Genomic DNA, 25,718 nt, shown 5'->3' with positions numbered 1-25,718 from the left:
GCTGCATTTCTACAGCTTCAAACTGAGCCCAAGTCCTGGTCACTCCGATTTCTGGGACGACTCCGGTCCTGCATTAGCAAAGTAAATGCCAGAGTCAAACCACAGCATCTTTTGAAGGAAGAGATGCTCCAGACCCCTCAGGGATTTGCCATTTAGTTGACTTTTACCAGGCAGCAGAAAGAGGAGAAACCTTCCAAACTTCAGCCATCCAAGCCAGCAGTGAGACTCCTCTCGAGCTCAGCCCTTCCCACAGGGCCTCCCGAGCTACTCAGTGTGACAGGATCCCAATCCCAAGCTGAAACACAAATATTAATCCAACTCTCAAGGTTCTCTCTTTTGCCTGGAGTTTTCAGATATTTTCCTAACTAATGCGAGTTCTTAATTGTAAAGAAAAGATTAATTTCTGCGTTGTAGATAAGGGAGAGGTGAGGAAGCAGAACAGCATTTGGAAATTAACTTGCACCTCACAAAGGCTCAGCAACTTGTAGAATGTTCAAATGCTTCAATTATACATTAGATAGAGCACCCTGGTCTGTACAAACTGAATACTCCAAGTGATGTTACGCAGGTGATTTTAGATGAGAAAGGCAAGAGTGGTTCAAATCAAACAGACAATTTATAATTAACAAAACCCTGAGTTATCTCTGGCTTCAAGCACTGCTTGTGGCTCATTCAAGCTGCAAGAGGGAACAGAGGGGAAGGTAGGAGAAATCCCTGTTTTTCCTGAATTCCAGTCAGACTTTAATTTTAGAAGCAAGGCTGCTTCTTGGTTTCACTCTGAAAATTCTTCTCCCATTTCCAGTTCTCCCCACATCACTGCTGTGCACGCCTGCAGTGCCAATCGTCTGCCAGGAGTGGTCACCTGCCATGGTCACAGGGAGGTAATTCAGCATCTCCCATGGCCTGGATGGGTTTCATGGAGCCCTTTGGGTGGTGATAACAACTACACAACATTTTTGTGGATATTTTCATCTCAACCTGCAACCACCTTATTTCTAGCTTATTTTATAATCACAGAATAGTTTGGGTTGGAAAGGACTTTAAAGCTTATCTCATTCCACCCCCTGCCACGGGCAGGGACACCTTCCACTGTCCCAGGCTGCTCCAAGCCCTGTCCAACCTGGCCTGGGACACTTCCAGAGCAGCCCCAGCTTCTCTGGGCCACTCATTACCCACCAAGTGATTTCAAGGAGGGATATAAGCACCGCATGTAAATGAAACCAAGCAAAGTCAGCTGCAAACATTCACAGATCTCCCGTGCTTCAGTCAATAATTTCTGCAAGCCTTAAGTGGCTGCTGGAATCTGTCACCATTTCCTGCTGCTTTCACTGCTCCAAACAAACCAGTGAAATGGAGCTGAACCAGTCTGCACTGGGCCCAGCACTCACGCCAACAGCTCTGCTAATGAGGGTGCAGCTCAATAAATGGTGTTCCATAGATTTAGGGACTAAAGGAACAGCTGTACACTTGTACTCGTCTTGGTACAAATTGTCTGTTTCAAAACATAATTATAGGCCGGGGGAGTAAGGAAGATAGAATAAGAGCATGATGAACGTTACAAAAACTACCAGGAAAGCAATTATTTCCAATCAAAGTGTGTTGGATTAGCCCAGAAGCATTTTTCTTTTGAAGTCTTACAAGTTATCTGATGGGAGCTGATGTGTTTCATGAGCTCAGCTGGTGTGCACAGGGGGACAGGGCAGGGTGGACACCTGGCACAGGTAGGGGGGGATGTCTGCCCTCAGAGAAGGCTGGGGATGCTCCTGCAAGCCTCCCTCTGGTCTCTCCCTGCCAGGATCAGCACTCCAGACAGGCAGCACATTTTATAGAAGGGAAATGATTTTAGATTACAGTGATCAATGCTAGAAAACAGTGACCCGGGGATACAAAGCTACAGTTCATAAAATACCAGTGGAGATTATCACACTCAAAGTACTTCCATTTCAGTTGTTCTGACCTTCAATTGGAGCTGATTTTTTTTTTTTTCTTAAGCCCTTTAAATCTTCTGTTGAAAATACCATGGTGTTGAAGACTGGCCTGCAGCAGCATTTAGAGGATTTCCCTCCTGCATGGCTCTACCCAAGGTAGGTGCTGGGATTCCTCCTACAAGGGGTGTCTGGTTCAAAGCCAAAAGGACTCTGAAAATCCCCAGAGCAATCTCATTTCAAGACTAGCACGTGTATCCATAAAGCAAACTTCACTCACACTGCCTCTGCTCTATTCTCCCTCAGAATAAACCCTGGAACATGAAAACACTCTGAAGAGATGCTGCTGCTCAGCAGAATGAGACTGGTGAGTGTTACCAACACCAGAGGCAGGAGAAAGACAGAAGGAATGGGAAGTGTTAGAGAGGTCCTGCCTGTCATTCATTAAAAAAAAATAATAAACCAGTAAAACAGAGTGTGACAAGAACATTCAGCTGTTGTTTGGTTTTTGGGGCAATGCAGTATGCAAGTGGTCAATGGCTGCTTTTTCCTGGAGATAAATGTGCCCATAAAAACATTTTAAATCATCGAGGACATTACTCACAGCAATGCTGAATGATGGACGTGCCACGTCCTGCCAGGAACGAAGGTGATTTCTTTGCTGAACTGCTCTGCAGAGCAGCATAAGTGCTTAAACCAAAATAAGCTCCTCACACCTACAACACTTCTGAGAAGACTCATAAAATAAGACAAGATAAACCACGTTTTAGGCTAAGAAGTTCATGTGTGCTCACCAGAACTGAGATGACAGATGTGTCTGTCTGCAGCCAGCCTCCTCCTCAGCCAGAAATAAAACACACAGCAAACACAGCCGGGCTGTTTGCTGTCATCCCTCATTGTTCAGATCTTTAAGGAGATAACCCAGGTTCTTCAAACAAGCAAGACAGTCCTAAAACTGCCCTCGAGCTGCAGTGCCTTTATGAAATGGCTTTTCATTCTCTGCTTTTCCATGCAAATACTCTAAATAAATGGGGAAGATTCCCTGGAGAAAGGCACCAATATTGAGAGCTCTGGGCATTCTAAGGAGGGTCTTTGTTCCAAGCTGATCTCCAAACCCAACCCCTCTCCAGCACATTTCTCTGCAAACACATCAAAATGTCACACAAGATAATTTTACGGGTCAAATCATGCCTGGCTTCACCAGCTCATATTTCCCCAACTGCCAGGGCCACCCCTGCAAGAGTTAAATTCTGCTGTAATAAAAAGCAAGAAGATATTTCCAGCCCTCGGCCCACCTTCCAGCCCAGTAAATAGCAAGGAAGTTATTTAATGCAAGTAAACTCCATTTGCACTATTCCTAACCAGCAAAACAATCCAGTGGAGCCTCGAACAGCTCCCTCTCCCAGGATGTTCAGTGCCACTGATCTTACTGTTAAATGCATTATTTCTCCCCCACCCATGGGAAATAACAGATAAGGAAGGATTTATAAATGAATGAGGTGGTCAGTGCCTCCTCAGATGAGACCTTTAAGTCAATACAAACAAATGATGTGGCCTTTCTGTACTTCAGAGACAAAGATAAATATATAAATAAATGAATACTGATATTTTTACTCTGAGCCCTTGCCTCTCCCATCCTCCTGCCTGCTGTCTGTATTTATGAACACTTGCAGATCAGTGGGGTTGTTCTGGTTCACTGGAGCTGCTGCTTGTGGTGCCCCAGTCACTGCAGAGGCTCCTGGTTTGCCCTGGGATCTGAGCAAAAAAAGAAAAAAAAAACACCTGGGCTTTTCACTAATAATCTCTTAAAGCACTTTCCACTCTACAATTTGGGCCCCACATGATGAATTCACCTGAACACTCTTTATTCCTCTTTGTTCCTCTTCCTGTTGAGCTGATGCTTAGGGCTGCTCTGGTCTCTGAGTGGGACCCAGAGCCTGAGCATCCTCCAGCTGCACCTGGAAGCAGCAGGAACACCAGAAAAGCACCCCTGAGCCACCAAGGAACACCTTAAGAACACAAAATTTCGATTCTGCTCTCAGCTTCACAGAGCTCTTCATCTCCACCAGCCCAACCCAGAGGAAAAAGGTGTTTAGCCATGTAATTAAGCCGAAGGAGGGATCATGGAACCAAAAGTTAATCCAGAATTAGTAAATTGTGCCTTCATAAAGAAAGATGCTCCACCAATTTTAATTACAACTCGGGCACTGGTTTTGATATCCTAAAACTGAAGTGGCTTTCTGAAAAATGAGGTTATTGTACTTCATTAAGTGAGAAAAAATTAATTGGGTTCACAAGAAAAGCCACACTGTGGTAAGTCCAGCTTTGCCTTTCTGATAAGCAAATATTTGGGGGGAAAAATGCACTTAAGGAAGGGAACACCATCCCTAGCAGCCAAGAGCATGGGGGCCGTGTAAACAAACAGTACAAGCTCAGAGTTGGGCAGGAGATGTAAAAAAGGAGGAGAAATAGGCAAGAAGGAACTTCTGGAACAGCATCTTCAGCAAGCACAGAGCAAACCAGAAGAACTTCACTCAAAAAATTGATTCTGTGCATCCCCTGCAAATTGTTCAAATTACAAACTTTATTCTGCAAATGAAGGGCAAGGTTCTCACCTGGAAGAAATTCAACTTTTGGGATCAGATATTGTCTCCTCCCCAGATTTTGGGTTCAATTAGTATCTGTTTTGAGATTGTGATTGAAAGAGCAGGACAACTACAAGGGAAAACCTGTGTTTTGCAAGGTATTTGTGGGACCGTGGTGGTCCCACCTTTGTCCAACACCCTCCAAGCACTCTGAGATATTCTGTACCATCGCCTAAAGGGTTTCACATCTGCTGGGACACTGCTCGAAGGAGATAATCAAATTACTCCAGAATCAGAGAGAATAAGACAGAGGTGAAGCTGTTAAAAACCACCCATCAACCTAAAGGTCGGGGCCTCTGGCAACAAAGAGAAAGAATTATTCCTGTAGTCCTCAAACAGATTTATCCTGGATATAAAGCAGGACCATTTACAGCTCAGCAAAATTTGAAAACTGGTAGTAAAGCACATTACAAGCTTTCTTAATTCAATTTTCCCTGGCATTTATTGTGGTTAATAAAATACCCAAATGTCATCGAGATTTATAAAAATGTATTTATAGGTTAATAAATGCGTAAAATGGATTATTCAGAAAAAAACATCTTACAGAAAGCCTAAATGGATACAGATTTGGGGTTTGCTGCCTGTCAGGGGGGTAATTAATGCTTATTTACACAGATTTTCCTTCCCTGTGAAAATAAAGCCCTGAATTCAGAGTTCAGGCTCAGCGTTATCTCCTCTGTGCACTTTTATGCACCAAAATGAAAGAATAAAGGCTCCTCCAAAGATCCTTTGCAGTTTCTTTTGGGAATACAACCCTGCTACTCGCCAAAACAATGACCATAAATACCAAAATTCAGGATGAAGATTTGCCTGGGATGGAATGGTGATAAATAGGGGAAAGAGGCTCTGTTTTGAGTTCAAGGAAATAACTTGAAATAAGAAAAATGCACATTAAAGCGTGCTGGAACAAGTCTGGAAGCACTGATGAGAGTGACAGTCTCTATTTCCACATTTTTATGAAGTATTTCCAGACAGGGACTCAATTTTTGCTCAATAGGCACAAAATTTAAACCATTTATTGGCTTCTTCCAGCTGTGTCAATAAACTACTTTGGATGGTTCTGTCTTTGGTCTGTGTGCACAAGCACACACAAACAACTGGATTATTTCCTTTCCTCACATGCTGGATTACAAACATTCTCTGCTATTGAAGGCAAATTCTAAGTATAGAAAGGAAAAAATATAAAAAATACTATAGAAATAGAATAAAATAAATTAATACAAAATAATATAAAAATACAACACAGACACTTATAAATATATATATATAAACTACAAACCCATAGTAATCCCAAGAAAATGTTGTCCTTTTTGCCCCATTTTTAACTAACCCTCCTGAAAAAGTCCTGTCAAATATTAGGTTTTCTCTCCCTGCTCTTCATTCTGAATAATTCAAGTTCAGCCTTTTAACTGCTGTTTCCAGATCTTGGTCTTACCCCGAGCCAGAACTTCCTTGAAATAAACTTTAATGTGCTTTAATAATATCCCTGCTAATGCTGGGGATTGGCAACGCTCTGGTTTTAACAACTGCTCCAACACTGAGTGTAACCAAAGCTTTTATTTGTAATTACTGCTCTGAGCTGAATTCTGGTACAATCCCATTTATATCCAAATTATTTGTAATCAACGTTGGGCTGCACCAGACTAGAGGGCTACAGGTTTAAAAGAAAATGGATTAATATTTTATTTTCAAGCCATTTCAAATGCATTTCTGTAACTAATAAAGAAACAAAAAAAAAACCCACATCAAGCCCTTGCTATGATAATTGACTAAAAAGGGGATTTTCTAACTCACGGAGCGCTGCATGAAGTTTTTTTGTTCATTAGCGCACGAGTGCAGCAGAGATTTATGGACACAAATAGACATCATTTCAGGAAAAGCAGAAAGAGGGATGCACACACACAAATAACATAAAACACAGCAACTTATGGGATGTGCTGAGCCTTTTAAGCACTGAGAGGACAAACATTGAGGCACTCATCCCCTCTAAAAGGTATTTAACTGAATGGAAAAGCCTCACGTTTCCCAGAAAGCTTTCATGTACAGCTCATAGTTTTTAGACAAATGCTTTCTGAGCCCTCACTAATACAGTAAGTTATAAAAATTCTTGGCAATGTCATTCTCATTCCAGAAGCTGCCATTTTTAATTGACACTTCTGCATTATACAAGTAAAGGACACTGCTTTGCCTTTTTTTTTTTTTTTAATACCTTCATTTCCTTTAAAACTTATCAGGGAATTACAGACATTTCCAGGCATTAGTCTTAAAATACATTAGCAAAGAAACATTTCAGGCCCTTAATGCCATGAGTTTTAGCAGTTGCTGAGCTTTTCCAAAGCCAAAATAAAACTCAAAATGTCCTATTTTAACTTGCAAACCAAATATTACAACGAGGTCAGTTGGAAATTTTGCTTCTTTCAGCAAGGCTCCAGTCCATGAACACAGCCCCAGATTATCAGTCAGGGAAATATTCAGTCCTGGGGAGCCCAACACTATTCCCAGTAGGTGAAACACATCTAATCTGTAAGAATTTTATTATTCCAGAAATTTTATTATTTATGTTCAGCACTGAAAACTTCCTTTCAAAACCTTGCAAGACACAGAAATATCCTGGCAGTGCCAATTATCTTTTTTCCAAGCTAAAATGGAGATTGCTGAGATGGACAACGACCACCATTCCTACACTTTTTATCACAACCAGCACAATTATTTTAATTATTATTATTATTTTTAGAAACATTTCCCCACAGTGCCACCGAGATGTGCAGGTGAGAGCCCCAGGGGTCACTCCTGCCCCTTCCAGGCCTTTAAATTTGTTGGGATTTTGAGCTACACACAACCCCTAAATTTTTAGCTTCCCTTCTTTCCTCCATCTGCAGTCCCACTCTCTAATTAGCTCTAATTATGATGTGCATCATTAGCCTTTGGTCTTGTCCTCGGGTGCTCACCCATCCCTTGGGGCTGAGGACAGCAGAGAAGGGGAGATTCACTCCAGAACTCCCAGGAATTGTCACAGTCACAAAAATTTCACTGTCAGAAAAAGTTAAGGCTTATTCAAAGCCCCTTTTGAGACAAAAAAGTGAGACTGGAGATGCCACAAACTTTTCTTGGCAGCTTCTGGGCCTTTCAAGTGACAGCTTTTCTAAGGCAGTCAAACAAGAAAGTGCTCACTGCAGCCTCCCTCTCTCTGTGCAACGTTTTGCCTCCAGACTGAATTACACATTCTGCAAACTCTACTTTTTCAGAATGGCTTTCAAGAAAAAGGGGTAAATTTTTAGATGATCCAATTAATTTAGTCAGAACATGGCTGTCCTAATTAATCCTGCATGATTCAAAGACTATTTATGCAGTACAGCTGCAAGCACACAAAATGTATTTATCCTAAAAAAAAAAAAAACAACAAAAACAACCCTAGAAAATAAAGTTTCCTGTCTTGGTCCAAAGTCCATTTGACCCGCTGAAAAAAGAACCACCAATTTGGAAGGAGGTTTTTAGAGCAATTTGCATTATTTTTAGGAAAGATTATCTTAAAGCCAAGATTCTGAAATACTCTTCAGAAGTCTAAAGCACCACTCGAGACCAAGTCACAAAAGCTTTCTGCAGACAAAATTCTCATTACAATCAGCAGGGGTTTGCTCTCCTAATGAATATTTGAGTGAACTGATTGGAGTGCTCAGCTTTGGAGGTGGCTGGCGCACAAGATCTTCTTGACTCGATGATTTCCCTGCAATACACAGCACCGATCTCTTGGAAAACAGCAATTGTGGCAGGGCTGAAAAGGTTGGAAATGGGTGAAGTTCTACCCAGAGTAGCTCTCTGAAGTACAAATTGTTCTTACTTCAATGACACCGCTCAAAGTTCCCATCAAATAAATGATCCAACTGTTCTAACTCCTTCAAATAATGCAGACAGGCTGGAACTCTTACCCTCTTGTGCAAATAAACTCGGAGAAAAAGAAATTAAGGAGTTCTTGTCCTCTTAAATCTGCCTTGATTCGCAGCATGATAAAGTCGTGAACCCGGCGACATCGGGAGCGGCACTAAAGGGAAGCCGAGTTACAGTTTGCAATAACCAGACCCCACAATGGAAGCTCTTCACAGCTCCTGTCACTCTCAGTGGATCACAACATCCATCCCTGGGTTTTAATGACTAAAGGGCAAACTGCAGCTGTCCAACAAAAGCATCCATGTTCGTGCCCCACCCAAAATCCTCGGCACGAAAAGGGACGGCACCAAACATCAGCAGAGTTGTTATTGGTTCCAACAAAGCACTGAACTGGTTTAGGGAGATTTTAGGGGCTTTCAGACACGTGCACTTCAGCAGTGGGACTTCGTGTCAGTCCACCGACTCCCAGTGTGAAAAACTGGGATCAGACCCCAGAGGTTCCTAACAGGTTTTAACCCCACACAGACCCTGGGGGCTGCTCCGTAGGCATCATCACCTAAATTCCTGCTGAGTGCTTTCAGCCCTGGCACTCTGGAATTGGCCGCCTCTCAACACAAAGGGCCAGGGGAAATTCTCCATGGGATATTCCAAGTGGCACAGGGCAGTTTCTGAGTCCTTCCCAGCCCAGCCTTGCACATCCCAGACGTCCACAGTCAACCAGTTTTGCCACCAAAGCCAATACAAAATCTTTCTCTTTCCTCTCCCCCTCTTCATTCTTCTTCCCCATATCCCAATTTATATCCTGCTCTCCTACAGCAGCTTTTGTTGGGCTGTTTCATCAAGTGGATCATTAAAAACAACATTTCTCTGATTATATTTATTTAGTTTTACTTATTTAAATAGGCTGCTTCTCCAGAAAGGTCGCTTACTCTTATTTCTCTTTTTTTCCTCCAAGAAAGAGAAAATATTTTAGTACATTCTTCTATTTAAACAGTAGATTAATTAATGTATTTAGTCTCTGGAAAGCTTCTAAGTTCTGTCTAGCAGAAAGTGGCCATGAAATTTTCTGGGGTTTTTTTCCCTGTAATTAGGCATAATAATTAGCACAATAATGCCCTTGTTAACATCCCTAATTATATGCAACTAGTGCATCAATAGCTCCTAGAAGGAAGCTGGTTACCTTTCCCATCTCCTCTGGGCACAGCAAACCAGGATCCTGTGCTGAGCAAGGACAGGCTGCAGAGCCACAAATCAAACAGCAAAACTCCTTAGTCTACAACAGCCTCAACATCAAAACCACGCCTTGGAAGAGTCGTAAAATAGCTCCCAGCCAGGCAAAAAAAAAAGAAAAAAAAAAGTTGAATAAGCCCTCCACATCAAAAGCAGCACCGTGTTCTCCCAGCACTCAAGTTTTGCCGCTTGTTCTTTCGGACTCATTAATCAGCTCCGGCCGCGGGTTCTGCCTCGGCTCTGACGGAATCAACGCAGGGACCTCTTACATTTTTACATTTTCAGTGCGTCCTGCCCTATCACCAAGCTGCTCAGGTTAGCTCTGCTGGGAGGCTGGCTTGTTCCAGGAATAGAAATTAATTAATCAGTGTATTTTCCACCCCCGTGCCAGGAAAAACATCCCTGATTAAAACGCCGCGCTCAAGTTTTCGCAATCACTGCTGACACCTCTATTGATTAAATGGAAGCCTTGTGAGCACTTACTCATTTTAGAGGTGGATTTATCTCATTCTTCTCAAGCTGCTTTGTTTTAATTAAAGGGTGTATTCTAGACACACTATTATTACATATTGAGAACACCTCTGTAAGCCTAAACTATCTTTGTGGGGAAAAAGAGTGCTTGTAGATGATGGAAGCATTAATTCCCCAGCTCAAATCAGTCTAGAGAACAGCATGCCTTGGAGGCAGTCACTGAAACTTGGTGTGGAAGCTCCAAATCCATTTACAACTCTGCTTCCTAACAAAAAAAATGCTTCAAACATGAGCAGTTGGGGCACCCCAAATAAATCCCACCCAGACTGCAAAACTGGCAGTCTTGGCATCTTACTTGGTTAATATCACTTCAGTGGAAATAAAAATAACCCTTTTGGTCCCAGTCTGCATTAGCAGTCATCCTCATACATTTGGTACACTCAAATTCCATGTTATCCTTTCTGTTAGGCTAGATCCACAGGACAGGACCCCACACTTGCCCCTGGCACCTTTTCACATCTCACCGCTTTCTTTTGTATCTTTATGGAGACAAATGTTCACCAATTTCTTTTGAAAATACCAGATATTAATCCTCACACATTCCATTATAAGGAAATCATGCTAAATTAGCCCAATAATTACAAACTGTGAATTATACGGTCAGGTCTGATAGATGAGAGCTTGAAGCACTCTTGACCTTAAATACCTCATATTTCTCAGTATTTTACTTGCAGTACAATTGCACAGAATCCTCTGGGAGGAAGATTCCAATAGATGTGCATTCTTTAGTTATTTTGCCATTTTTTAACTTACCAAAACCACACAACTCTTCTCAAGATGTCTAGAACATTTTCAAACCTCCGCGTGCATAAATTAGTGGCGCTGCATAAGGCAGCCCTAATTTATGCACTCACTACGGACCCAATTAGTTCCCCTGTACCAGAATGCCAAACAGATTTCCTTAATAAAGCAGAACACATCACATCTAATATTTATATAGAAGGCCAAGCTTTGAGTGTTGTGCCACCAACTCCAGACTTGGAGAAAGGAATTTGGAATCAGCAGGGACACCTTCCACCGTCCCAGGCTGCTCCAAGCCCTCTCATACCTGGCCTTGAACACTTCCAGGGATCCAGGGGCAGCCCCAGCTGCTCTGGGCAGCCTGTGCCAGGGCGTGCCCACCCTCCCAGGGAACAATTCCTTCCCAATATCCAATTTTAAATCTCTCCCACAGGATGAGGCTCTGTGATCTCACCCCTTTCCTGCCCGGAGCAGCCCCTTCCCCTCTGTGGGCAGAGGGTGATAACCTGGTATCAGACAGCTGTCAGGGACTCAATATCTTGATTATTCTCTTGTTAATATTTTGATCTCTCCCAGCCCAGCTGGTTTTATTCCTTGGTTAAGGCTGAGCCATGCCTGAGTGCTCACAAGCTGAGGCTCCACCAAGGGAGCTGAGAGTGATGTGGTGAACTGAGAGAAAAAGCAACCCAAAACTGCTGATGACGTTTGTGCCGTGGATATTTCTCACTCATGTTGGGAAGCAGAAACCCTGCCAGACATCTCCGTGCTGGGGTGATTCTGCTTCAAGCCCTCCCTCTGCATTTATAACCTGCTTGAGGCATCTCCCATGTATTTATTTTGTCAAGTTTTGTCTGCCCCAGGTGCCAAGAGCATCACAGAAAGCACCAGGGACCACATCAAGGTGGTCAAATTCTGGGAAGGTTTAACTGTGCTGAGGTTTGCACAGTTAAATCCCAACCAAAATATTGACTTAAAGCAGTGCTGTGGAGATAGCCAAGATCAGTGTAAACCAGTCTGTGAAGTGGACCATAAACTGATAAAGAAATCAAGTGAAATGGGGAACTGCTTCCCTGCATCCTCTGTGAGAAGAGTAATTTAAGATACTGCTGTCCCACAGGAAATATGCTTACAGGGGCTGTGAGCAAAGCCATGTCCCATGTACAGTGGCAGGATGAAGTGCACTAAGTCACTTCACATGACAAGCAAATAATTTTTCACCTTTCAGCCATTTATTTCAAGCACATTAATGAAAATGAGCCATTTTGATTTTCATGGGCACCTAAATTAGTTTAACTCTTTTCAAACAACCTCTAGTCAAGACTCTGATATTAGTTAAATTCATATAAACATTTTACAGCAGAATAAAAAAAAAATCACATTATTTTTATAGCTCTAATGAGAATTCTATACCACCAGAAATGGTGTAAAATTATACACCTGCAATAGCGTTGCTCCAGTGAGTGCTCACATTTTGCATCCCACAAATCCCTTCCAGTCCCAGTAACACAAAATCCTGGATAAAAACCACGCATATTTTTGCTCAGGTATGTTCAGGTTTAAATGCACAATGAAGATGCAATGAAGTTTGGCATTCTTTAAGCAGAGGGCAGTATTACATCAGGAAATGGTTATTAAAGTTACCTGCTCTGCAGCATGTGAGATTACAGCACTGCAATTGAACACACATATTCCAGGTAACTGATTTTATGGATATATAAAGTTTCTGAAACTACAGCTATATTCAATTACGACAGAAAATTATAGACAGGAGAGCACTGCAGCCTCCTCCTACACTTTGCTAAGAATAAAAAAACCTTCTTATCAATGTATTTTTTTTACCTTGACCAAGTCCCTTTAATCTCAGAGGGTTTGCCCTTCTCGCCTCAAATTAGCAGTTCATGAAATATAAATATACCAGCAAGTCTGTCCATTTATCCTTTAAATCCACATGTTCTCCCATCCCTCCTGGACCTGGCACTGCCATCCTCTAACAGGAGTAACTCCTCTGATGCTCTGATCCTTTTGGCTCCTGCAATCCCCAGTCCTGCTGCTGCTCCTCGTAATGGCAAAATGGGAGCTGAAAACCCAGCCAGGAGACAAAATTCCCCAGCAAAGGCTCAACCTTAGAACTTTTCCTCCTGCTTTGACATTTGTGTAACATTCAGAGGCCTCTTGCTCACACAGAGATGTTCCTCATCTCCAGCCAAGCACTTCAGATGGGAAGAATTATCTATTCCTCACTGACATCTTCCACTAAATGGAACATTTAATTAATTTGGTCCTAGGCCAGTCTGATCTCTTTTGCTCGCATGAAGATGAGCACGACTTGTAACTCTCTGGCACCGTTTCTTCTCCTCCTCCTCCCCTTCAAAAGGAACTTTAGTTGTTTACAGAATAGATACAAGAAAAGCCAAGCTGGTACAGTGACACATCATTAGTTAAAAATACACCACAGCATAAAGAGCTTTAGTGCCGAGAGCGCATCGGAATGCGGAATTACACAAAAATGGCTTAGGAAGGAAAATGAAAGTCATCTGCAAAGTAGTGATTTTTCCTGCTACAGGCTGGAACAGAACACAAAAGACTGCAAGCATTTTGTGTTATTGCAGAAAGCCAACTTTAGTGCAATTAACCAAGTTGAAAAAACCGTATCAAGGGTTATAAGAATACTTGAAATGTATTACCATCTCTAAAATGCAGATGGTAAACAGAGGGTGTGAGGAGAAGGGGGGAAAGGTCTCAAAAGCCAACCCAAAGTGTAGGGCCCTGGCCAGAGGCAGCATAACCAGCAGAGACAATTTGTGATTTGGAACAAGTTGCAGGAAGCTCTGAAGACAGAGAGATGGAAATGCAGCAGAGATGAGAGGAGCTCCTGGGCAGATTCCTGTGCAGAGCCCAAAGCCAGCGAGCCCCGCGTTGGGTGTGAGAGCCACACTGAGCTGGGACTGCACAGAGCACGGCACAGGCAGCCAGGCTGAGCCCAGCTCCACAGCTCGGCTCAAAACCACGGCAAAGCCCAGAGCTGGGAGCTCTCTGTGAGAGACAAACAGCTCAGCTCCTGCCCGAGGCTGGTGGTGATGCTGTCTTATGGCCCTGAGCTGCTGGGAGCTCAGAGAGCCCAGGTTTACAACTCAGAACAGAAATATGGGCAGAGAACCTTTGAAATAAACCACCTACACCTCAGTTTGAAACACATAAATATAAAATAATTAATTATAAATATAAAATAACTAATTAAAGACCAGCAGGTGCAATGTAATCAGGCAACAGCATCCATACAACACCTGCAGGAAGGTTTGGGTGGGAAGGGACCTCAAAGCCCATCCAGTGCCACCCCTGCCATGGGCAGGGACACCTTCCACTGTCCCAGGCTGCTCCAAGCCCTGTCCAACCTGGCCTTGGACACTTCCAGGGATCCAGGGGCAGCCACATTTCCTCTGTGCCAGGGCCTCACCATCCTCCCAGAGAAGAATTTTTCCCTAATTGACCAATCTTCTACTGACACCAGAGCAAGGCAGCCCCAAGCACACCCAAGGCATTTGGAATGCTGGAAAGCTGAAGATCAGACAGTTTAAGGTCTTGATGCATAAACAGAAATGATGAACAATATATTCCTGTAGCTGTACCAAAAGGAATTACCAATATGAGATTGTCAATAGTGGGAGCTCAAGTTCCAGGGGCATAACAAAGCACAACCCACTGCAGCTTCAGGGCTGCCAAAGAAGTCACCAAGAAAAAGTGAAAGAGATGCTCTAGTGACATTTTAAAGGGGGGGAAAAACCAGAGGTAGCGCTAATCATCATCCTCTGATGAGGTGCTTTAATTCTAGGATAACAGACTGTGGCAAAGCCTAAATAAAAACAAAGAATCAGGACACATCTGTTCAGCATGAAAATGTTTTTTTACCCCGTCTGCTTCCTATGGAAGAAAAAAGACTTCAAGGACTGTGCTGAAGATAAGATCTCCTGTATCAAAGCAGGTGATACAGTAGAATTGTGATAATTCTTGTGGAATGAGAGGAACGAAGATTAAGAGGAAAATGAGGAAATAAGAGATCTTTGAACTGCTTTGAAGTAGGGCACCAAAAAGCTGATCCAAATTCCCATTAACTTCAGCAGTGCATGAAATGCAGTTTACTGCCTGCACGGCTCCATGTTCGGGAAGTTCCAACAGTGGGCAGTTAAACTCTGGAAATACACAGATTACAGGCAGGGACAAGCAGCACAACCCTGCACGCTCAGAGCTGACAGTGAGTCAGCAGCACAAAGGAGATCTAACAGGAGCAGGCACACAGGGAAGAACTGATGGCCAGGAGCTGTTTGGTGTGAGGAGGAATGAAAATAGTGGCTGTGAGACTGAAGCGATAACTCCTAAAAGATTTAGAAGTGGCAAGGGAGCTGAAGTGATGAGGAAAGAGCAGAAGGAATTACAGACTGGAGACAAAAAGTGAGTCATATTCCAACTCCTTCTTTGTGCCACATGGTGTATTGAGGACAGCTGCCACTCAATAAATCCTAAAATAACATTTTACTACAAAGCTTTGAGCAGGGCAGCTGCACTACATCACCTCTACAGATCCCTTCCAAATCAAACAAAAACCACTAGAATTTGCAACACGGTATAGGCAGAGTAATAATTTTAAAAGAGCATTATGAGAAATCAAACAAAATATGTATTTGCAAGTAAGGAGATAAAGATGTTGTTCTTAACACAGTATAAACAGGAACAATGACCAATTTTAATTAATTAAACAAACCAAAACCATCTTCTTTTCCATCTCAATAAGGACAACTGTGAACCTGAGAAACTAAGACTCAAAATTCAAAGGGAAAAAGTTCAAAACTGACCCTAAGGAGTATTTCTCCTCCCTTCAGTTGGCAGACGGATCCTTTGAAGCAAGGAATCCATTTGCCAAACACTTCCAGGGGGTCAAGGGATGCAAATTTTCACCCAAGACCAGCATAAAGACAGAGAAACCAGGCAACATTTCTTGAGTGACCCACACTCCAACACCTTTGTGCAGAATCACATCTATAATATTTTTATTGATAACTAAAAGGGTGCCAAAATCATTTCTAGCAAAGGTTAGACTGAATACTTTAATCCACAAAGATTAATCTGAATTATAGGTTTCCTGAAGAACTTTTGTTTCTGTTTGAGTTGCTTATTTTGAGGCATCAAATATTTTAAAAAGGAGGAGTAAAATCAAAGCGTGCCACAGTGAGCCATGAGGGATTGGCAGTATCACAGAATCCCAGACTGGTTTGGGTTTGGAGGGACCTAAAAGCTCATCCAGTTCCACCCCTCCACTATCCCAGATTGCTCCAAGCCCTGTCCAACCTGGCCTGGAATCACAGCGAAGAATTTAATGCCACTGGTGCAGTATCAAACCTGGCAGCAATAATTCCACATGCCACAATTCCAGCACCAAACCAAACCTTTGTGTTTGCCAATTTAGCATTTTTTTGCCTTATGAGACTGTGGGTTAAAAGGGGCATGAAAGATGCACAGTCAGTACACCTCATTTCCATCTGTAAAGTAAATGTTTAATATTCCAGGAGTCGGAAATTAATTTCCTAAATGTTAATTGATGCTATTTCAAATCGCTGAGGGCACATTGAAGGCATTTCAAATGATTAACACAATATTTGATAGCAAAGGAGCCATTTCAGTAATGGTCAGAGCCACAGCCATCCCTCCTGTCCCACCTGCAGCAAGAAACACTCACTGAAAACCAAGTGAAATGGGGGAATTTAATCTGACTAAAATCCAGCCTGATTTTGTGTCCTTCACTTGAGGACAGAGTTGCTTTTAGAAGTGTTTTGGGGTTTTTTTTGGATTTGTAGTGTGGACATCACTGATGATGAAGTGGAGACTCTTCAAGCCACTCAGCCCCTCACGAGCACATCCTTAAATAACCAAAATGATTAAATAATCCAAGTAATTTAAAGCAAAAACCATCATAAACCCCCAAATTGATTTGCAGCCCCACAGCCCAAGCAGCATTCCCACAGGGTGCTCCTCTTCCAGCCTGTGGGATAAACTGCACCTCTGGCCTCGGATAATCTATGACAAAGTGTCAGAGCCTGAGGAGCGAGCAGCAATCCAAACTCTGAGGTGTGCTGGGGAGAACACATCAGTCTGGGAGGAAATGGGGACTCTCCTGCTGCAGCACTGCCACTCCAGCATTTTTCAGGAGCTCTACACTCACTTAAGCACCCCTTGAGGCAGCAGCCACCACGAGATCCGGGATGACGGATGTTCCATCTCCAGCAGCAAATCCTACTGTGATTTTAATTGAATTCCAGCAGCCATTTTATTTTTTTCCACAGCCTCTCCACTCTCTATTTCCTCCTTGCTCCCAGTGATTCAGCAGTTTATTCCTCACTACACTAATCCCTCCATAAGACAGTTTCTCATCCCTTTCAAGCAGTGCTCATGACAGCAGCTTCCCATATCGCTGGTGTTTGGGGCTCTCTTTATTTTTCTTTTTTTATTAAATAGGAATTTATCTCAGACATGCTTTGGCTTTCAGGCTCCACCACTTTTCCAGCCATGAGAAGCACCATGAGTACTCACACTGCACTCATCCAGGCTCTCAGCTGAGCTGATGACAGCATTGCAGGAATTTAAAAAGGAAACAGAAACGTTGAAATCTGGAGCCCAGAGGATCAGAAACAGGCAGTGACACCTGGAACCTAAACCAGCTGTGAAATGTTCTTCAGAATACCTGGAAAATACATGTTTGCTATTTACAGGGGACTCCACAGACCTGCCAGCTGGCTGTTTGAGTTACTCACCTAAAAGGTGCAGAAACTCAGTGAATAGGAAAAAAAAAAAAAGGGAAACAAACTGCCAGGACCCACCTGTGCCAGAACTCCCAGCAACTCCTATCATTCCATAACACCTTGGAATCCAGACTGACACCTCTTGACCCAGCTATTTAGGCAAAGGCTCAAAACTCAGTCTAATGACTCTTTATTGTAGTAATGAGCAGTTTAAAACCACCATAATTGCTTCTGACCATAATCATCCAACAGCCACGAGCTGTTTATCTCAGAAAAATTAATCCTCAAAGGGTGACCCTCATGTCCACAACATGTTCTCAGTCATGGAGTGATTGATAAGTTATTCCAAGCCAGTCCACAGAACCACTGGTAGTGGCATTTTATCATCAAAGCTCCTTTGCCCTTAATCAAAGGCTAATTCAACATGAAATCCTTAAATATGGGCTGCACCACAAGATAAAGTTAGCAACCTTGAAAAGGCTGGGAAATGGCAATTTGCACACACAAACACAGCGATTGAGAGCTCCCATCATAACCTGCCTCATCAATCACGAGCAGCAGTGGCTTTAGCAGGACTATTTCTAGAGTATATTAAACTTCATGACATCTTAACCTTCTTGTAAGGCCACAATAATCTCTTTTATAATATCAAAAAAGTGCAGAAGGGCAGACTTGCTTTGTGCCAAAGTATGCCTTGTGTCAGATTACAGATTTAACCGCCTTGCTGCCTTCCCAGACGTTCCTTGGTGTCATTTCAGCCCCATATTCCCAGTCAGGGAACACAGACAACACATCTCACACATATTCTGAAAGAAAATACTCTGAAATGCTGGAATGAGGCCCATCCCTTGAGCTATCACCTGTTCTTCCAAAATCTCTTTGCGAGGAAAAGATCTGGCCAGGTACCTGTGACTGAACATAAATTCATCCTAAATTTTGTTCAAGTATTTTTCATGATCTTAGAGTGAAAAGTCAATTCATGAGGACTCCATCCTAAATATTACTCATGTTAAAAAAAAAAATACTCAAAATCTCCAGCAAAATGCAGACACTGCAATAACGAATTACAATCAGGGTTGTATCAAAAAGTTGCCATTTCACTCTGCTGCAAAGTCAGGGTGCTCTCTCCCAGCTCATCCTCTAAAAATCACAATAATCCACCATAAAGTGGCAGTTTTGGTGATTCAATTTAATCAAATTACTTTAGAACAACCGACTGTTTTAATTTTTGGGGGTTTTTGGGTGGCACGAGGAACCCAAGTGATAAGGGGAGAAGGAAGCAGCCAAGGAAAGGGATGGCAGAGAGGCACAGAAGGTGAAAAGTAGGAGAAGGGAAGCAGGCTGGAAGGAGGAGATAATAAAGAGGAAAAGAAAGGACACAGATTTTCAGAGGATTAGGAGAAGAGTAGGAGGACGTGGTGGCAGACACATCTGACAATGAGGAGCCGGGGAAAGAGGACAGTTAGGGATCCTGGGAAGCAGAAGGATGCCTGGAGATCACAAACAACCCTTGTCTTTGAAGGAGGGATCTAAAAATTGCATGTTGGAGGCAGTTCAGTGTCCATCCAAGTAATCCTCTTCCACACTGACCCCCAGCACTTCCAGCTGAGCCAAGAGCTGCCAGACACAAACAGTCACACACCAGGCAAAGGGGAAGCTGCCAGTGGACAAAACCAGCCCCAATCTTGTCAAACCATGCCCTAAAACCAGCTGCTCTTCAGACTCTGCTCACCAGAATCTCCTTTTTCAGAGCATTCAGTTTTAGGACATTTCTCCAGCACAACTGTGCATTGTCTGCTGGTAATAATTCTAATTAAATTTACACTCTAAGCCTGGTTGTGGGATACAAAGCACAGATGCTACAAACTCTAAGAGGACTGCTGGCCTGTCACTGTTTTAATTAGCTTGACAGGTAATCAAGTAGAATTCTGTAATTATACCACTACAAAGCACAAATGTTTCCTTTCAAATGCCTACTTCTGGAGTCACTTTGGCCAACCACAGCCGGTTTTGAGCCACAAGACCAGAAGCAAAAGCCCAAACTTGGCTCCCTCAGGGCCTGGCTTTGACTCAGCAAGGCTCGTGTGCTGCTGAGGAGCGTGGGAGAGAAACTCCTGCCCTCCCCCAGAGATGAAATATGTATAAAAGCTGAATCTGCAGTCCCCAAATGTGTCATTTTGTCGAGTACAGCAGAGTGTGTGACCACTTTTCCCTAAAAACCACACTGTGCTTGCTCCTGGAGAGCATGGCCCTGCATCCCAAGGCTCGCTGCCACTGGGGCAGACTTTGGGCACACAAATTTCACTTTTTAGGATACCTCAGCAGCTTGGGTGACATTGCTGTTCCCACTCCCCAAGAACCCAATTCTGCCTTGTGGGGCCATTCCTACACCTAAACACCCCACAGGGCACTGCTGACCTCCTAATGGCTCGCATCCACCAAGTGCTTCCCCAGGCCAGCTTTTATTTCAAATACCCCTTCAGTCCCAATGCCACTGATGCCTTTTGGGCTACCTAAAAACAGAGGCCAGACAGAATGAAGGGAATAAAAAGCTGTTCTATTTATTGAAGGGCCTTCAGGTACATTTAGGGCAGACAAGGCCCCCCAGGGGCTACACCCAAAAATGGACAATGGCTCACAGGTTTTCACACTTTGATAAGTTTGGTCCATTTGCATATTGGGGGTGAATTTCTCAATTCCAGCTTCAGGTAATGAAGTCATTGACCCCAAGTTTGCTCCCCCAACTCACTTTTGTTCCCATCTCTCTGGCCCGAGGCAGTGAGGTGTCCTTGACTGCCAGGCCTGGAGAGGAATTGTTGTGTCTGCCCCAAATGGGGAAGCAGCAGCTCACACTGTGTGTGGAGTTTGGAGTTACACACTAAAGAACTGCAGGGTTACAGATAGATGGAAAGTAGAAAAGCTGAAATCCTAAGACATCACCAGAATGGAGGCATTTAACCCAAATTCCAGTCACATCCTCACTAATGAGGAGTGTTTACCTAAGAGTTAAAGGCTCTGTAAACAGAAAGCAATTTCCATCCTCCTGGCTGGGTAGTGTCAGCATTTGCAAACCATTGCCAGCCTGCCCAGAACTGTCTGCTCCAGTCCTCCACACTTCCTATCAAACTGGCATTTAAGGATTTGGAATGCAGAACACAAGGCTGCAGCCTAAAAATAATATCCTGAGATTTGATCCTGCACTTCTTATTCAGGCTCAATTAATCAAGGTTGCCTAACTCTTCAGAAGTACTTTTCATCAGCAGATTGAAAACACTTCCCACATGAAATGGGGATCAGCGTCTCCTTTTTACTGTGGGGAACCTGAAAATGAGATTTCACCTGAGAAGGAGCTCTGAGGCTAATTTAGGAGTACTGTCCAAAGGGATGAGGAGTCCATTATTCAAAGTTATCTTTTATATTAAGAAATAAGCTTTTCCTTTCAGACCACTCGAAAGACTAGAAAGTGATCTATCACAGGATTTATCATGCTGGCTTTGAAAACCTCACACCAAGACAGCAAATTCCAAAAGAGCCAGGCTGAATGAGAATATTTGCTTGATGTCCATCTCCAGTTTCCATTGTGAACACCACCCAGGACTAAGGAGAAACTCCCAAGAATTAAGAAATCAAGTATTTTTGTCAGAAACCATCTGTAGTCTCTCTGAACAGATACAGTAATAACATCTAAAACTAAGACAACATTCATTTTCCAAATAATTGTAAACTCTGAAAACATCATTTTCTCCTTTGGAAACAACATAATTCCGACTTAAAAGCATGTTGGAAAAAAACCCCTCAAGATAATTTCAGGGTCTGTAGAACAAAACCCACCTCTCCACTAACAAGATTGATTCCCTTTGACATTCAAACTGAGAGGCCATTAAGAAAATTTGAGTTTCAGAAACGCCACAGGTTTTTTGACTAATTCGATTGCAGAGTCAATCATTCAATGATTAATTAAACACCAATTTTGAAAATCTCTTGACAAGAACAATAAGAGCCTAACCAGAAAAAAAAACCTCTGAAACATTATCGATAGCAAGATATCAATATCCTTTCAAAAAAGACTCATTCTATAACTTCCATACATCCTGTTAAATATATACCATTTACAATTTTCCATTTGCAATAATAGCTGAAGGCAAACTGTTCCACATTTCCTGTAAACCTTCCAATGTAGAATTGCATAAATGCAACATATACACACCTAAGAACTTAAATGCAGATTTATATATTCTTTTAAAGACGGAAATCAAAACCCCCGCCAGGGCACAGAGAAACTCCAGGGCAAATTCTTTAGAGCACAAACAACACAAAGGAGATTCTGACATTCAATACAATGATGTTAAGAATATAGAGAAATTAACACCAACACATCAGAATTAGGATTAAAGAATTCCTACCTTCTCCAGTGCATGATATGTAGCCTTCAGTCAAATTTCCAATATCTGAAAGAAGAAATTCAAATGGAATGTTGGTTATGCTGATATTTTAAGATACTAAATTAGTTCTTGTTATGGTCAATTTGTTTTGCAGAGAGAGAGGCTGTCTTGGATGACTTTTATTTGCTATTTTCAAAGTGCCACGAGATAACAGCAGTAACCTGCTCAGATCCTTATCCACTGCTTGATTCAGCTCCCCCCAAACCATGAGGTCTCTTCTCCAAAACCCCCAATCCCTGCACACTGCCCTGGGGTTCAACCTTTCCATCTGGGATGACCCAAACCTTAATTTTTCCACCTCTGTCTTCACTAAAGGCTGAAACTCTTCCACTGATAACTCAGTGCAGCTCTCAGCTGACAACAAACCAACTTAAATCCCACAGAAAGAGGCTGAAGCAGAGCCATTCCCCATTAGATCATCGAAACCACATGCTAATAAAATTTGAAAAAATAAGAAAAACCAGGAAACTTACTCAACACATGATTCCAACCTAAAGCTTCACATGTTTGGGAGCTAGGTACAGGTCACACAGAGAACATATGGCAAATGGAGAGGATGTTTATGAAAGTAGAATTCAGTGGGCACCAGAAATGCAGCAAAAATGATATAAGGAAATATAAGCTTTTTTTTGCACTATCAACACATCCCAGATAGGAGAGGCAGAAAAAGAAGTCTGACATTTTGCCTGAAGATAAGCACCCATTTCCTGGGTTGTAGCTCAAATTCCAATTTGATAGGAGAAGTCACAGCCAGAGGATAGCCCTGCTCCTGTAATGGGGTTGCTACTGAAGCCCCCGAGAGTCCCTGAAAATTAGATATTTTGAAGAAATTCCTCCCTGTGAGGGTGGGGAGGGGCTGGGATGGAATGCCCAGAGCAGCTGTGGCTGCCCCTGGATCCCTGGAAGTGTCCAAGGCCAGGCTGGACATTGGGGCTTGGAGCCCATGGTGTCCCTGCCCATGGCAGGGGTGGAACTGGATGGGCTTTAAAATCCCTTCCAACCCAAACCTTTCTGGACTCTACACCCCATTCTGTACTGGGCAATTGCATCCCTGGTAGCCTAAAGGGATATTTGCCTTCCTTTACCATGGATGCACCACCGCCATCCCTCAGCAGATTTAGCAAGGACGTGGCCAGGCATCTCCCATCCTGAGAGCTCCACTCATGGGCCAGCAGCTTGCACAGCTCTATTTTCCTGAAATAGAGCAAATCCACCTGGATTGGCTGGAGGGAAGAGCTCCCTCCCAGTCCAGGAGAGCTGGAGGGGGACAGGTGGGATCCAGCACCAGCCCTGGGTCTGGGAAAGCTTTTCCACAAGGAGCAGGCTCGAGGCAGGCAGAGCCAGATGGAGCCCACCGAAGTGAGCACAGCGCTGGGGAGAGCGGGTAAATATTTGACATTCAGAGCTACACTAATTAGACATGGAGAAGAAACGAAAGGTTTCGTACCAATCAAAATATTACTCTATTTACTGTAACTGTTCAACTTATCACTTCACTCAGGCAAAGTTTGGAGGAACAACTTGCACAAGTTAAGCAATGCTCCACCACCAACGTTGCTGCGTATTTTTAGATGCTACAAAGTCGTGGCTGCTGAAAACAAAGAAAAAAAATCTGCAGTTTTGGCTTAGCCAAGCCTGCTCTGCTCAGTACAGAGAAATTTGGAGCCCACCAGGCTCCCAGACACCTCTGAACCCCGTGGGCATGCAGGGCCTGGAACCAAGGCACAAGAGGTGTCTCACAGAACACCTGCCACACCAACCTCCAGAGCTGCACCTCACCACGCTTTGGGCTTTTGTTTTTCCATCCCTGTCATGCCTGTGTGCCGAACCAAGCGCGGGTGGCTTTTTTTGGAGCTTACGTGGGAGAGTCTGGATGAAATCTTCGTTTTTCTCTTCCCCCACACCCCCAGCAAATGCAGTTACTACTAAGCTCATTGCTGCTTTCTCCTGCTGGAGCTGCTCACGTCGGGTGGGTACTCACTGGAGCACAAACCTCACCTCCCATATGCCCATCCAGCACTTTGGACACTTCATCATTTTCGGCTAGAAGGAACAGGTGACTAGTCAAAAAACCTCTACATTCTGATTCTGTCTGCTCAGCAGCTCAAGCCAGCAGCATGCATCCACTCAAATCCTTCAGAAATTGCAGGTTCCAACAACAGGAACACTTCTATGGGCAACTTCTTGAAACACTCTGCCTTGGCAGAGAGATGTTGACTCAAACCAGGGAGGAGGCACATTCAGAATATTCTGTTTTCAGCAGAGGATTTAATCCCATAGGAATTGCAAGATACTTCTGATAAAACCTGCAGATTTGGTGCTCAGGTGGTGACCTGGCAGTGCTGGGTTAATGTTTGGACTCTCTTAGAGGACTTTTCCCACCTTTAAATGGAGATGGTGATTAAATTAATTGTATATTATCCTCACCAGCCGCACTGAACCTGAACTTCCAGGCTGGAAAACCTAAAGCTTTTCAATTATATTCCCCTCCAAACATCAGCAGTGCCCAAGTAATTGTGCTAAATAATAAAGAAACCTCCCCTAGCCTGGAGGGTTTGGCCAGGAATTCAAACCCACACCTTCATCCCAGGTGAAAAACAACCTGGAACAGGAACTGAGGGGCACAGACTGTGCTCCCTCCCTCAGGTGACACTATGAAGACAGCACACCAAAATCTGAATTTAGCAGGTTCAGTATTTTCTGCATCCCTTGTCAACAGAAGGCTTTGAAAAAAAACTTCAGAACACAGAGAGGAAATTGTCTCCAAAGGAAAAGGCAACAAGACTCTTTTACTGCAGCTCCCCAGTCACCACTGCAGTCGTTCTTGAAGCTGTAGCTTCCAAAAAAGCCTAAGAAGAAACTCAGTTTTGTGCAAGCCTCATTTAATGTAAAGGAACAGCACATCCTTCAAGAGGGAAAAAAATGACTTAAGGAGAGAAAATAAAAATAGAGAGGATTCATTTCACAGTAATACTGTGTATTTGCACAGAAAAATTCCACTTTTTTTTGTGGAGGCAGTTCTCTGGGAGCTGGCAAGAGGGAGCACTGATGAGAGTCTGGAGAAGTGCTGATCTCATCTGCTGCCAGCAGAAATCTGTACATTTCCCTGAGTTTATATTGACACAAACTCATGCAGACAGGGCTGAAAGCAGCACTCCCGGGGAAACCTGAGGGGCATTTCCCACCTGGAAGATTTGTAGCATGATTTGCAGATCCTGCCATTCCTAATGCATCTTTCCTCAGAGCACCTGGAGACCAGGCTGCAGGGAAGGGGTGATCGTGTTCCCCTGGGGGAGGAAATCAAACCTGGCCCAGGACAGGGACATTACTGAGCACCAGGCTGGGATTCCTCAACCCAAGATTCTCCCTTGGTCACTGCAAGCACACAACAACTCATTTGCTGATTATTTTTATCTTTTCCCTGTCCCTGGCTCTGTTTTGGGTTTAGGTTTATGGAATCAGCCTCCTCTGGCACTGCTTTGCATCACCTGTCAAGCCATGGACTTGTCCTATCTTCCAAATTCAGGTTTT

General features: G+C 43.3%; 1 protein-coding gene across 2 annotated transcripts in view; it reads right to left on the bottom strand.

Moving 5' to 3' along the window:
* Positions 1–25,718, bottom strand: part of LOC137480881 (contactin-4) — a 281,234-nt gene that overhangs the window by 222,520 nt on the left and 32,996 nt on the right. For both annotated transcript variants that reach the window (XM_068202332.1, XM_068202331.1), the window contains exon 2: positions 22,149–22,193. The gene's annotated coding sequence lies outside the window, so the exon portion shown is untranslated. The remainder of the gene's footprint in view (positions 1–22,148; positions 22,194–25,718) is intronic.

Source organism: Anomalospiza imberbis, chromosome 11 (genome assembly GCF_031753505.1).
Source record: "Anomalospiza imberbis isolate Cuckoo-Finch-1a 21T00152 chromosome 11, ASM3175350v1, whole genome shotgun sequence".
Classification (NCBI taxonomy): Eukaryota; Metazoa; Chordata; class Aves; order Passeriformes; family Viduidae; genus Anomalospiza; species Anomalospiza imberbis.
Note: the sequence above shows the minus strand (reverse complement) of the source record. Positions and strands in the feature narration are given on the sequence as shown.